The sequence below is a fragment of the Notamacropus eugenii genome, chromosome 2 (assembly GCF_028372415.1).
Source record: "Notamacropus eugenii isolate mMacEug1 chromosome 2, mMacEug1.pri_v2, whole genome shotgun sequence".
In the NCBI taxonomy this organism is placed as follows: domain Eukaryota; kingdom Metazoa; phylum Chordata; class Mammalia; order Diprotodontia; family Macropodidae; genus Notamacropus; species Notamacropus eugenii.
The window spans coordinates 521,778,762-521,790,384 of NC_092873.1; the positions used below are offsets into that span (position 1 = coordinate 521,778,762).

Below are 11,623 nucleotides of genomic sequence, written 5' to 3' on the forward strand. Positions count from 1 at the left end.
ATTGCTCTTATAATTATTGCTAGTGGAACCAGGACAACCCGAGGCTTCTAACTCCAAATCCAAAAGTGGCTTGTTCGCTATTTCAAAGCCCAACCAACATTTTCAGAAAGCAGATTTTGTCAACCAAAATCCAATTCAGGAAATGGAACTAGAGGAGGAAGGAACCTGAGAATTAAGGTGATAGGATCTCCTTCATTTACAGATGAGGAAACAGTCCTGCAAAGGGTTAAACAACATGTTCAGGGATGTGGAGTAAAAGGTAGAAGAACTAGGATTTTCACCTATATCCCCTGGCTCCAAATCCAGATTGCTTCCCACTACACAACACAGCCTGCTGGCCCTGCTTGCTTAACCCCATATCAGAATCTCTCTCTCTCTCTCTCTCTCTCTCTCTCTCTCTCTCTCTCTCTCTCTCTCTCTCTCTCTCTCTCTCTCTCTCTCTCTCTTCCCCTTCTCTCCTCTTTCTCTTTCTCTCTCCTTTTTCTATCTCCTTTCTTTCTTTCTCTCTCCTCTCTCTCTCTTTTCTCTCCTCCCCTCCCCCTTACACACATACACACACACTATCTGTCTCTGTGTCTCTCTCCCTTTCTCTCTTCCTCCTTCCTCCCCTCCCCTTCACACACACACACACACACACACACACACACACACACACACCTCCCCCTCAACCTCAAGACCCCAGCTGCAGCCGTCAGGTCCTGTTCTCCAGGCAGAAACAGAAGCCACAGGCTTAGGGAAAACCACCGGGCACCAGTCCAGTTCTGAAACCCGGCCCTTAAGGCAAAGAAGTACCTTTCTCTGGAATGTTACCTGAAATCTGCCTGTAGGTGGCGCCCTGGTTCATTCAAGGCTGCAAGATAAGTCTGGAACTCCCGGGTTGGCTCAGATTTGCGCTCTCTACTCAGCCTGGTTAACTTGGTCTTCCCTCCCTCCCTTCCCTTCGCGCTTTTAATCAGGGAGTCCAGGCAAGTGGAGAGATCATTAAAGGGATCAATCCTATCCGGTCCCAGCCCCCCACACCCCCACCCCAGTTGGCATCATCTGGGGGAGAGCAGAGGGGAAGATGCTTCCAAGGAGGGAGGAAGGAGCCGGCTTCAAGTTCTGATTTTAAGGATGATCAAACCTGTGCAGCTCTGGGCAAGTCACTCAGCCTCTCAGGCCTCAGTTTTCTCATCTGTAAAATGAAGAGGTAGGACTCAGTTGTCTCTAAGTATTCTATAATCTCTAATACACTTAGGTGGCAAATATAAGGAAGAACTTTCTAATTACTAGAGATTCTTAATTATTAACCTACCAAAAGCTGCCCTTAATATGGCCAACTGTCCCAAGCAGCCCTCTCTGGCTATCAGTTCCTATTTCTCTAGTTTTGAGGTTGGCAACTCACTTTAAACATTTGATTTTCACAACAACCATGGGAAGTAGGTATTATTATTCTCCCCATTTTGTAGATGAGGAAAGTGAGGTCAACAGGGGTTAAGTGACACGCTCAGAGTCATGTAGCTCTTTGAGTTGTTTCCTCTATTAGATTGTAAGTTTCTTGATGGAAAGGATTGTCATTGATTTTTGTATTTGCATTTCCAGTGCCTGGTACAGTGCTGGAACATAGTAAATAATTTTGACATTCATATGTAAGGTTTGTAAAACTCTTTAGAAACATTCTTTCATTTGAGTCTCATAACAACCCAGGAAGGTGGTTACTACTGTAGGTATTATTGAGTTCCATTTTATGTAGAAGAAAACTGAGGCCCAGAGAAGTATGTTGTTGGTCTCATAAGCATGTATACAAGTGATCATTGGAACCCCAGCATTCTCTCTACTACACACCAGTGTCTGTTATGTCTAAGACTCAAAGTTGGCTAACTGGTCACTGAAGTTCCTTCTATCTATAAATTATAAGACTCTTTGGTTAATTCAAGAGTAGAAACTGAAAAGCAACTTAGGGTGTTGAGGATATAGCATGGGAGAGGGAAAGGACTGTTGAGGAAGGAGCAGGCTAAGAAGAGGGTCTTTACTGAGAAGAAAGGTGAGTTGCAACCCTCATCTGAACCCTTCCTTCTGGACCCAAGCACAAACTCAGGCCCAGCTTCCTCGGTCGCAATTCCAGGCCCTCGACACCGCTGATGATCAGTTTCATCTGACACCCCAACCTGCAGAGATTGAGTACGACAAGAGGGAGTGTGTCAGCTGTGCTCAGAGCCACAGGATAACTTCATTGGTTTCATATCCCATCTATGACACAAACTGACAGTGTGACTCTGGATAAGTCATTAACCATTCAGTTCTTTGGGCCACTGTGAACTGCAGAACAGGCACTTATATACAGTAGTAGAGAGGTGGTATGCCTTAATTAGAGCACCCTAATTATAAAATCATGGGTCTAGATAACTTTGCGTAAAGTGCTTTTCATATGTTATTTTATACAGTATCCATTCTTCTTATAGGGTCAGAGATAGAGCAAATTGTGAGCTTTCACCCAGTCAGACAGACAGAGGAAGACTTGGGAGAACAGAAGTCGAGAAAGAAGGAATTGGTTTATTTTACACTTTATTGCCCCAGATTTGGAGAAGCTAGTGAGGAAGGGAACAGAGTGTTTGTTGCGGGAGGAGGAAGCCGGGTAGGGAGTAACAGAGCAAGGGTATTTTGGAGTTCCTAAGGCAGCTCCTTTAACAGGAATTTCGGCAGCTGAGATTTTCCTGTGGTACCAGGTGTGTGCCTTGGTGTGGGTCTCGGGGAATTAAGGAAAACTTGAATCGAGTTTCCAACAGTATAGCCCCTGGTGGATGACCTCTAGGAAGACTATCGTTTTGCTTCTCTCAGGATAGAAGGAGCAGCTCATCAGGAGTGGAAAGGACCCCAGCAATCAAAGGTTTTCATTCTGTTATCATTAATAAAAAAAAAAAATAGTCTTCTGACCTTCGGTAGCGAGGTAAAAGAAATGAGTAAATCAAAAAGCTGCAAGTCCTTTAGGGAAAGAACTAACCTCAGAATTCTTCTTTTAGAGATGATCTCTTACATCCTGTGCCTTACACAGTTCGGAAACCTGGTCCAGAACATTTTCATTTGCATCTTTGAAAAGGTCGAAATTGTCATCCATGAGACTGACTAAAAGCGGTTACAGAAAACTACAGCGGATGTTTCACTTTAAAAAATAAAACCCTGGGAAGTTAAAGTTTTCCCTGGTCCCCAAAGGCAATAAAATGTCCCCAAGTTCATCATTTAGAGACAAAACTTGTTGCAAAGTTCAGTGAGTTTTCTTTGAAAAACAAAAACAAAACACTTGGAATGAAAGCTTTTAGTTCATTTCAAGAGGCTTTTTAAGGTTTCCAGTGAGCAAACCGGTGGGACCAGCTGCTGAGGAAGGAAGAGCTGGGAGCAGGATGTCCCAGCTCGATTTATTTCAACCTCAGCTTTCTACGTCCACTGTCATCTTTTGGAAACAGTCTAGTCAAATTAAGATGAGGCTATTACCCCCATTTTGAAGTAGGGAGAAAGAGAAAAAGAAGAGATCTGGAGAAGGGAGAGAAATTAACCGACTGTTACTTTTTTCTCCCACAAGGCCCAAATATAATCCCTTAATGTACAGGAAAGGATCAGTCGGGTAAGTCCCTAACTGTCTGTTTCTTCAGATTGCTTGAAAGTGTCCCAAAGAAGGGATAAAAAAGGCTCATTCACAAATACAGTCTCTCGAAAAAGTTCTGACTTGCTTTAAAGGCACCCGACGGACAAGGGATGACCTCTTCTACCCTCCCGAGGACTTTGTTTGCTCCGGGAGCTGTGTTAGTAGGGTCGGCTGTGTTCAAACAGGCAGAATGGTTGAGCTGGGGTGTTCCGAAGCTCTGGATGTCTGTGGACTAAGGAACCGAGAACCTGCTTTCCGGAGCTGAATGGAGACAGAAAGAAAAGGCAGTTGGTACTGGGGTGCATTGATCATGTCGTACATTTGGTGTATCTTGCCTTTTTTTTCTTTTTATTCTCTTTCTTCCTCTTCTCTCATTTGTCTCTCTTTCCTTCTTTCTTTTCTTTCTCCTTCCTCTCTACTTTTCTTTCTCTTTGTTTCCTACTTTTTCTTTCTTCCTCCATTTCTTTCTCCTTCCTCTTTTTTCCTATCTTTCATAAAACAAATTGGAATTGGCATATTGAGGTAATCCCCCTGAAATTAAGCAAAGATAACAGAGCGTGTACCTCAGTGCTTCCTACATCTATGAAGCTGCTCGGTGCCAAGAAACTATCAGAGTATGCCGGGGAAAAGAGGACAGGAGATTCGAGATTCGGCAGGAAAATAAACTGAGATTTCCGAACCCCTTAACATACTTCTTGAGGATGAAAACCAGTCAATTGCTCCTGGGCTCCCCCTTAACTAACCCTCCCAGCGGTTATAAGCCGCAACATTTAGAAACTGACGTGCGTCCCGGCGCATGAGAAACTGTAAATAAACTTGCATGTAGCTCTGGAGAGGAATAATAACAGACCGTCACAATTGTGGGGTGTTCCCACAAGGGACAGGAACGCCGGGGGGACGGGATTACTAGGTTGGAGAGGTGACATCAAGAGGAGAAAGAGGGCTGCGATGATGATACCCTGCTTTCCTCGAGCAAACATTTTAAACTAGCTTCAAAGTCTGCAAGAAGCCCCAGCGCGGCGGCCGACATATCTATCTTAGCCTAGTAATCGTTGGTACAAGAGGAGCGGTAAATAGATTTCTCTGGTGATATCTGCAAACTTCTCCTTGAAAACTTATCCTTCCTGTCGTGGCCACCATCTTTTTGTCCCGCTTTCTGGGGCTGCGGGATCTTTTCAGAGCCCCTTGAATCCGGTGCATCGGTGAGGCTGAAAACCCGAAAACTCGCCCCGGACTGTGCCTCTAACATGTAACACACAAAAGGTAAACAGAGAGAGTGCTAAGGCTTCAGGTCGGTGGTGTGTCCAAATCCAGACATCCGGGGGAGGATGTGGATAGAATCTGGACGAATTTTTTGCTCTCAGAGACCGTGTGTCTGGCCAGAATGGGCACCCACCCACCAACGTGTATCTGCACACACCTTCCCAAGACCTGAGGCGATCCTACCAACTAGAGAGTAGAGATTTTTTTCAGAATGGTCATTCGGTGTCAAAGTGTGAGGTTGCTAGGGGCACTCCCAGGTTCCCCACCCCCTCTGCTCCAGACAGTTAAAAACACGTGTGTGCGCGACTGGTCCTAGGGAAGTCTGGTCTGGCTGCCGAAAAGTGGTGAAAAGTTTGCCTTTCTCCCAGCAACTCCGGAGGTCTGTTGTTTTCATAGTTTCTGCCGGCCTCCGGTGAGTCAGTCACCCCGATCCCCAGCTTCACAGCCCCACAATCGAAAGACTTTGCGGTTCAGAAGTTAAAAACTGTGGTTTCGTTATTAATTGAAAAGGGACCCTTTTTAAAAAAATCGTTGATCGCCTTCTTCAGCTGGGTCTTACCTTGAAAGAGGATTGCTTTTCCATGCACTTTTGGAAAGTCAGTCTTAGAGACTCTACTTCTGTGAAAAGTTTCCTTAAAAATTGGAGATGTATTGCTATCTCATGAACTTTAGAAGTGTGTGGTGAAAGGGGGCTCTTTTCTTGAAAGAATCTGCTCTCTGTGCAAGGGCTTGGGACAAGAGGATTGGATGGGATTCACTTCAACAGAAGAAAGTGTTTTTCAAATGACCAGATTTTAAAAATATTAATAGAAGTCATAACAATCAGGCATACACTGAAATGCTCTAAAAAATCAACCCAAACTTACTCTAGGCTTTTTACAAGACACCATGGAAGTGAGTTTGGCAAGAAGGTTTCTGAGTTGGTTTAATCACAAATTAATGTTTAGATCTAGGCTCATTCTTGGCCAAGTTTCCAGGGTTTTTCTACATGGGGTGGGATGGGGGGAGACAGGAGGAAGGAATGGGGGAAGGGGAGAAAAATTTCTCACTTCACTGGATGCCATTACTAAGTTGAGAGAGTTAGAGAGAGTCTTTCTTTTAAAGTACAACACTGTTGTCTATCTCACCATCTTTTGCTGAAAAATCATTCAGGAGAATTAAGTTTTGCTTCTTTCAAGATGAAAGTAAGAAACGGTGTCTCCTTTTAGCTCTCATGAGAGGATTTTTCTGAAGAAGAGCACAGGAGGGAAGAGCGTGAATACTCTCTTTGCATGTTCCCCCACTTGGTTCTGGGCTCTCTCCTCAGCTCTCCCTTCCTACCAAGGGAATACATCCTCCCAGTCTTCACTTTCAGGCCTAAAGCCCCCAGTTCTCATGACCCCAGCCCCCCAACTCTTCCCTTTCAAAATACTTTTCTCAAGGGGACCTAATTCACCCCAACTGTTCACACTGGAGTTAACTTCGGGGAGGGGTTGGGGTTAGCAGTGGAAACAATAATCCACCTGGCTGCTGAACTTTCTATTACTGTATTTTCCTTACAAGAAAGCTCCCTTGGAGTCTGATCACTTGGGGCACTGAGCTAGGTCTTTCTGAGAGAAATCATTGTACTAAGAGGGGCAAATGAAATACTCTCCAGACCCCTCTCTACAGGAGGTCTCTGGATATTCCCCCCAAAAGTATACTAGGATGAATTATTTTTTAAAAGGAGGGAGGGTATATTGTGTGGGAGAGGACAGAAAGGAAATTTTGGCAGAGAGGAGAAAAAAGGGCTTCCTTGTTGCCCATGCCATAGTCTCTGTTCTAGTCTAATAACTTCTTCAGAATTTCAATTTTGGGAAATCATCACCTGGGAAAGATGAAGGTCAATTGCTTTTACATTAAGGTGGGGGAAGGGCTCAGAGAATTACAATCCTGACTTTTTGCTAAGGTCCTTTTTGGGATGCCTCCTATTTCATTATAGCCCACTCGACCAAAGTCATTAGGAGAGGAAGCAGGTAAAGGATAGCTATAAAAGGCATAGAACTGAGAATCTGGGATTTATTTAATACTTGTATTAATTAGATTGACCAAGGGGTGATGTTATATTTTGGTAGTGTTTGGATCCAAGAAAATTGCCTTCAGCATCCAGGTAGGATGCTTTGGTCAGTGCTGGGCACTTCTACCAGCATCTAGTGCTACCCAGAACCCCCTCAATCTTTGGCTTGCAAAAATAAAATTATCAAACTTCCCTTTTCTTCTGCCTGGACCTGGCAAGGGAGAAACCCAGCCTGAGATGCACCTGGCTGGCATTCCTAATTTCTCTGGCATCCAAATGAGGGAAGAAAATGCAGTTTTGATAAGTTGTGTGGATTTAAAAAGAGGAGGGGGCAATGACTTAACTCTTCCAGGGTTTCCATATCCAGCATTAAGAAGGTCCCTGCCTAACTCAATATTGGAATAGGCTAATCCCCACACTTCTGTAAAAACTACATTGTTCCCTCTCCCATAATTCCCAAATAGAACCCTGGAGTTGTCTCTTTAGGCATTATATCTCCTTCACTAGATCCCATCCCAGTCACCCAGACTCCTCTTTTCATTAACTTAAGAAGGGACCTTAGACATCATCCAGGCCAAAGTCTTTATTTTGTAGATGTAGAAATTGAGGCCCAGAAGGGTTACAGGACAGGAGGGAGGGAGAAGCAGAGGGAGGACTCCGAATATTCCACAAAACCAGACCCAGAATCCCATTGATTTTTCATTAAACCATTCCTCACTTGAGATAGGAGACAGTGCAAAGAAGAGGCTTAGAAGCAAACTGTATTCATCATGCCTTGAGCTCTTTAAAGAAGGAGGTGATAGATTGGAGAGGGGGTGGACAGCAAGGAAAAGAGTAAATAGGAGAGAGACATCGTTATAAGCTAGCTTCATTTAAGAGACCCAGTACTTTAGCATAGTTTCTTCAAAGATTTTTCACTTCCTCTGTCCCCTGAAAAGGTCATGCATACTTGTGGAGCAAGATTGGACTAGCTAAAACATTAGCCCTGGTTTTACTGAAGTCTCCTCCTTCCCTTTTTAGTAGCTGATGAAGGGGATCAGATTGAGTTAGAAAACAGTGGGGTCTGGTATCAATCACCCAGCTGAATAGCGTCTGTGGGTTTTAGAGTACCATCAGGAAAACCATCCCATAGAAAAAGAAACGAACCTCTCAAGCTGATCAGGTCTGCAATTCCTGTATCTAGGGTGAAGTATGGGACCTTTTAGTGCATATACTGCTGTGGTCCCAATCTGGGCCCTGCCCTTGGAGAGTCTCTATACAGAGCAAGTAAAGAAGTCCATTCTTCCTCCATGAGAGTGTGGGAGAACAACCCCTGTAAGAACCTAGAATTCTCAATTTTCTGTTTGTATCCCCCAAAGCTTGGCATGTAGAAAATGCTAAATAAATGTTTTTCATTAATTTGTTCATTTATTCATTAAAATTTCCCTCTTGAGGATTTTTTTCCTCTCTCCAAATCATTTCTTCTTATTTCCTCTTCTCAATGATCAGACTTGATTCTTTCCTAGTCCTAAGCCTGCAACTTGTCAAATAAACAAGGATATTATAAACCTAGAGCGCTACAGAATCTCCTTCCAGATTCTGGACGTTACCTTTAAGGAAGTCAGGTTCCCACCCCCTTCTCCCATCATGTGATAATCAGATTGTGTGATCCTCCCCCTCAAATAGCGTTCCTAGCGGAATAAATCCGGGACGGGCCAATAACAACCCTTCCAGCAGGTACTTTCCGGAGTGCTCCAGCCACCCGAACGCTGAAGTCATCAATTGTCTAAGGGTATAAATGAGTGTTTACAGCGAAAGAGAACTCCAACCTCGCTTCCTCACAACCAGCCCAGAATCAGACAGTGTTCGAGCTGGATACGATCCGAGAGTCCAACCCCCTCATTGGAAGGAGGAGGAAACCGCACGCCAAAGGGAGAGGAAGTGACTGACCCAAGGTCACACAGCTGTGTCGGGGCAGAGCTGGGATCCAAACCCAGCAGTCCTGACTCCCAGACTAGGGTTTGGGGTTTGGGGCCCTGAGCTACACCCCCGCTCACCGAGCAGAGACATTTTGACCAAGAACCCAGGCACTCACTCCATGCTTGGCATACAACATAGAATATAGCAGAAGCGGTCTTACGCCTTCCTTACTTTCCGACGTTTCCCCGGGAATGTCCGCACCGCACGTCCTTTCCCTAGCAATCGCAGCCGCCGCAGGCTCCTGTCCACATGCGTGCGCCTTGGAGAAGTAGAGGGTTAGCCTAGCTGAACCGAAAGTGCGCCTTTCTCCCCGTCTTAAAAAAAAAAAATAAGCCAAGCCCAGGAAGACGGGCTTTGTGTGGCTCGTAAGTGACCGGATTCCCAGAGGCTGCCCTCGCGCCACTCAGTTTCCCTGAGACGTGACTGTCGCGCAGTCTAGCTTTGTTCAGACTTCATGTCTCCTCAGGCTGCGTCGCCTGCGCGGGTCCCACAGTAAAGGCTGGCGGTCGGTCGGGGAGCTGGAGCAGAGGGTAGGGATGGGCGTGGGTACAGGGCCCTCGGTTCCCCCCCTCATACACAGTAAGCACGGCCGCAGGCATGGCAGGGCCCGGTGAGCCCGCACACACGTGTGGAATGCCCATGCAGCTATGGGGAGGGGCGCGCGCGCGGGTGTCTGCCCGCGTGTGTCTCCGTGTGTGTGTGTATGTGTGTGAGTGTGTGGACGATTTAAAGTGACAGCACTACCAGGCTGACTGAGGCCGAAGCCCGGGCCACTGCAGGCCCGTCTTTGGGCGCATCCTTGGCTGCGGGCAAGCGTGCACTGCAGCAGGGGTGGGTGGGGTGAGGGTTCTGACGCGCCCGCGGCTGCGGCTCGGGCGGAGAAGGACAAGAGCCAAGGCCCGAGCCCCTCTTGCTCTTGCGCTGACCGCCGTGGCAAGGGGCAAGGACGGTATAGCTAGGGTGGGAGGTGGGGCTGCGGGAGCGGCATGCGGGATGCCTATTGATTGGCCGCTTTGGGTACCTGCGTTTTTCCTCCCGCACCCCCATCCCCCAACTTGTGGGCTGGGCAGGAGTGGACTCGGAGTATGCAGAACACAGTAGTGGAGCCAGGGAGGACCCACCATTTACAAGCATTTCATTTGTGTCCATGACAAAAACCAAAATCACTCGAGAAATGGTTACGAGGTTCCCCGGAGAGCAAAATGGTCCTAGGAAGGCTCGCCGCTTCTCCCGTCCCCACCCTGGGGACAGCCTTTGACTCCGGTGTGGGGAAGGGGTTGTTTTTGTGTGCCCTGGTGTGTCCATCCCTCTATCTTGTCTCTGCTCTTGGCCACGGTTAGCCGTAACCTTAAAAATAAAATAGAATAACCCTCCCCAACAAACATGCCACTGGTATGGAGAAGCAGGCTGGCACATCTGGGGTTCAAACATATGGGGGTCGGGAGTCAGGGGCCAAGCTCCTTGTTCCAGCCCCGGCCTGGAGAGAGAGGGAGACGGTGCCAGTATCAGCCCCAGCAGCTGCTGGAGCAGCAGCTGTGTCATTGCAGTCATCGCAGGCAGGTTTCGTGACCTCAGATGAGGCTGGACCAATGGGGGGAGGGGGTGTCTTCTAGCAAGGCAACTAATCAACACAGCCATTAATAGATATCTTAATATGCTCATTTTAAGAACTCAAAACACCCTTTCTTTATATAATAATAGAAGAAGGAGGGATGGAGGGAGGGAGGGAGGGAGGAAGGAAGGAAGGAAGGAAGGAAGGAAGGAAGGAAGGAAGGAAGGAAGGAAGGAAGGAAGGAAGGAAGGAAGGAAGGAAAAGAAAGGAAAAAGAAAGAAGAAAAATTACCAAAGAGGGAGAAGAAAGTAAAAAATACATAAAAAGAAAAAAAGAAGTGAGGAAGCACAAAGAAAGAAAAATTGTAAAATGTGGAGGAAATTGTAGGCTGGATGTACACAGAACAAAACTTCAAGGTTTTGAAGAGGTTAGGAGCATTGAAACTAGAGAAAACTTTTCCCCGTTATTTTTTTTAATAGCACTGACATATTTAGGAGTCAAGAAGACTTGAGTCCCAGTGTGGCCTCATATTTCTTAACTGTATGACCTTTCAGCAAGTCACTTAACATCTGCATAATTCTGTTTCCATATCTGTAAAAATCAGGGATAACAATAACACCTGCCTCCCAAGGCTGTTGGGAAGGTAAAATGAGATAATATTTATAAATCGTTTCGTGAAACTTACAGCACTATATAAATGCTAGCTATTGTTACTCTCCCAAAGCCGGCTGAGCAGCAAGTCTGGCATTTTCCAGTTTCAAAGGGTAAGTAGAGTTGTTCGTGGAGAGTTTAGAGTCCAATCCTGCATCCAGTAGGGTGTCTGAACCCCATTTGAGTAGTACCTCTCTGTGTCTCTGGAGGTAACTTTCCCATAATTCATTTGGAGCATTGAAGACGTTAACCACATAGTTGATCACACATGAGCAGCTGCAGCTAAGGAAGCTGGCCAGATCTGAGACTTTGGACTTGGCCACAGCAGGAGAATAACCAAAGGCAATCCTAACTTAAGGGGGAAATTCATTGTTAGAAAGAAAAGTGGAATCTGGTTTATCCATCTAGTCCACCTTGGAAGGAGGGAGAGAGGAAGAGAGGAAGGGAGGAGAATCTACTATGTGTAAGAAGTTAATTACCTGGACAAAGGCTGACTATAAGCAAATGAAATGAAATCATATCTTTACTCAGCTCCAGATAAAAG

The 11,623-nt window shown here is 46.0% G+C and overlaps 1 long non-coding RNA gene across 1 annotated transcript; it reads right to left on the bottom strand.

Annotated features, from left to right (window-relative positions):
• Nucleotides 1–2,527: 2,527 nt before the first annotated feature.
• On the bottom strand, nucleotides 2,528–9,521 carry LOC140530247 (uncharacterized). Its single transcript, XR_011975870.1, has 2 exons — nucleotides 9,048–9,521; nucleotides 2,528–3,880 (listed from the first exon to the last, which is right to left on the bottom strand). It is a non-coding gene; the product is annotated as an uncharacterized lncRNA (long non-coding RNA).
• Between the last annotated feature and the right edge of the window lie 2,102 nt (nucleotides 9,522–11,623).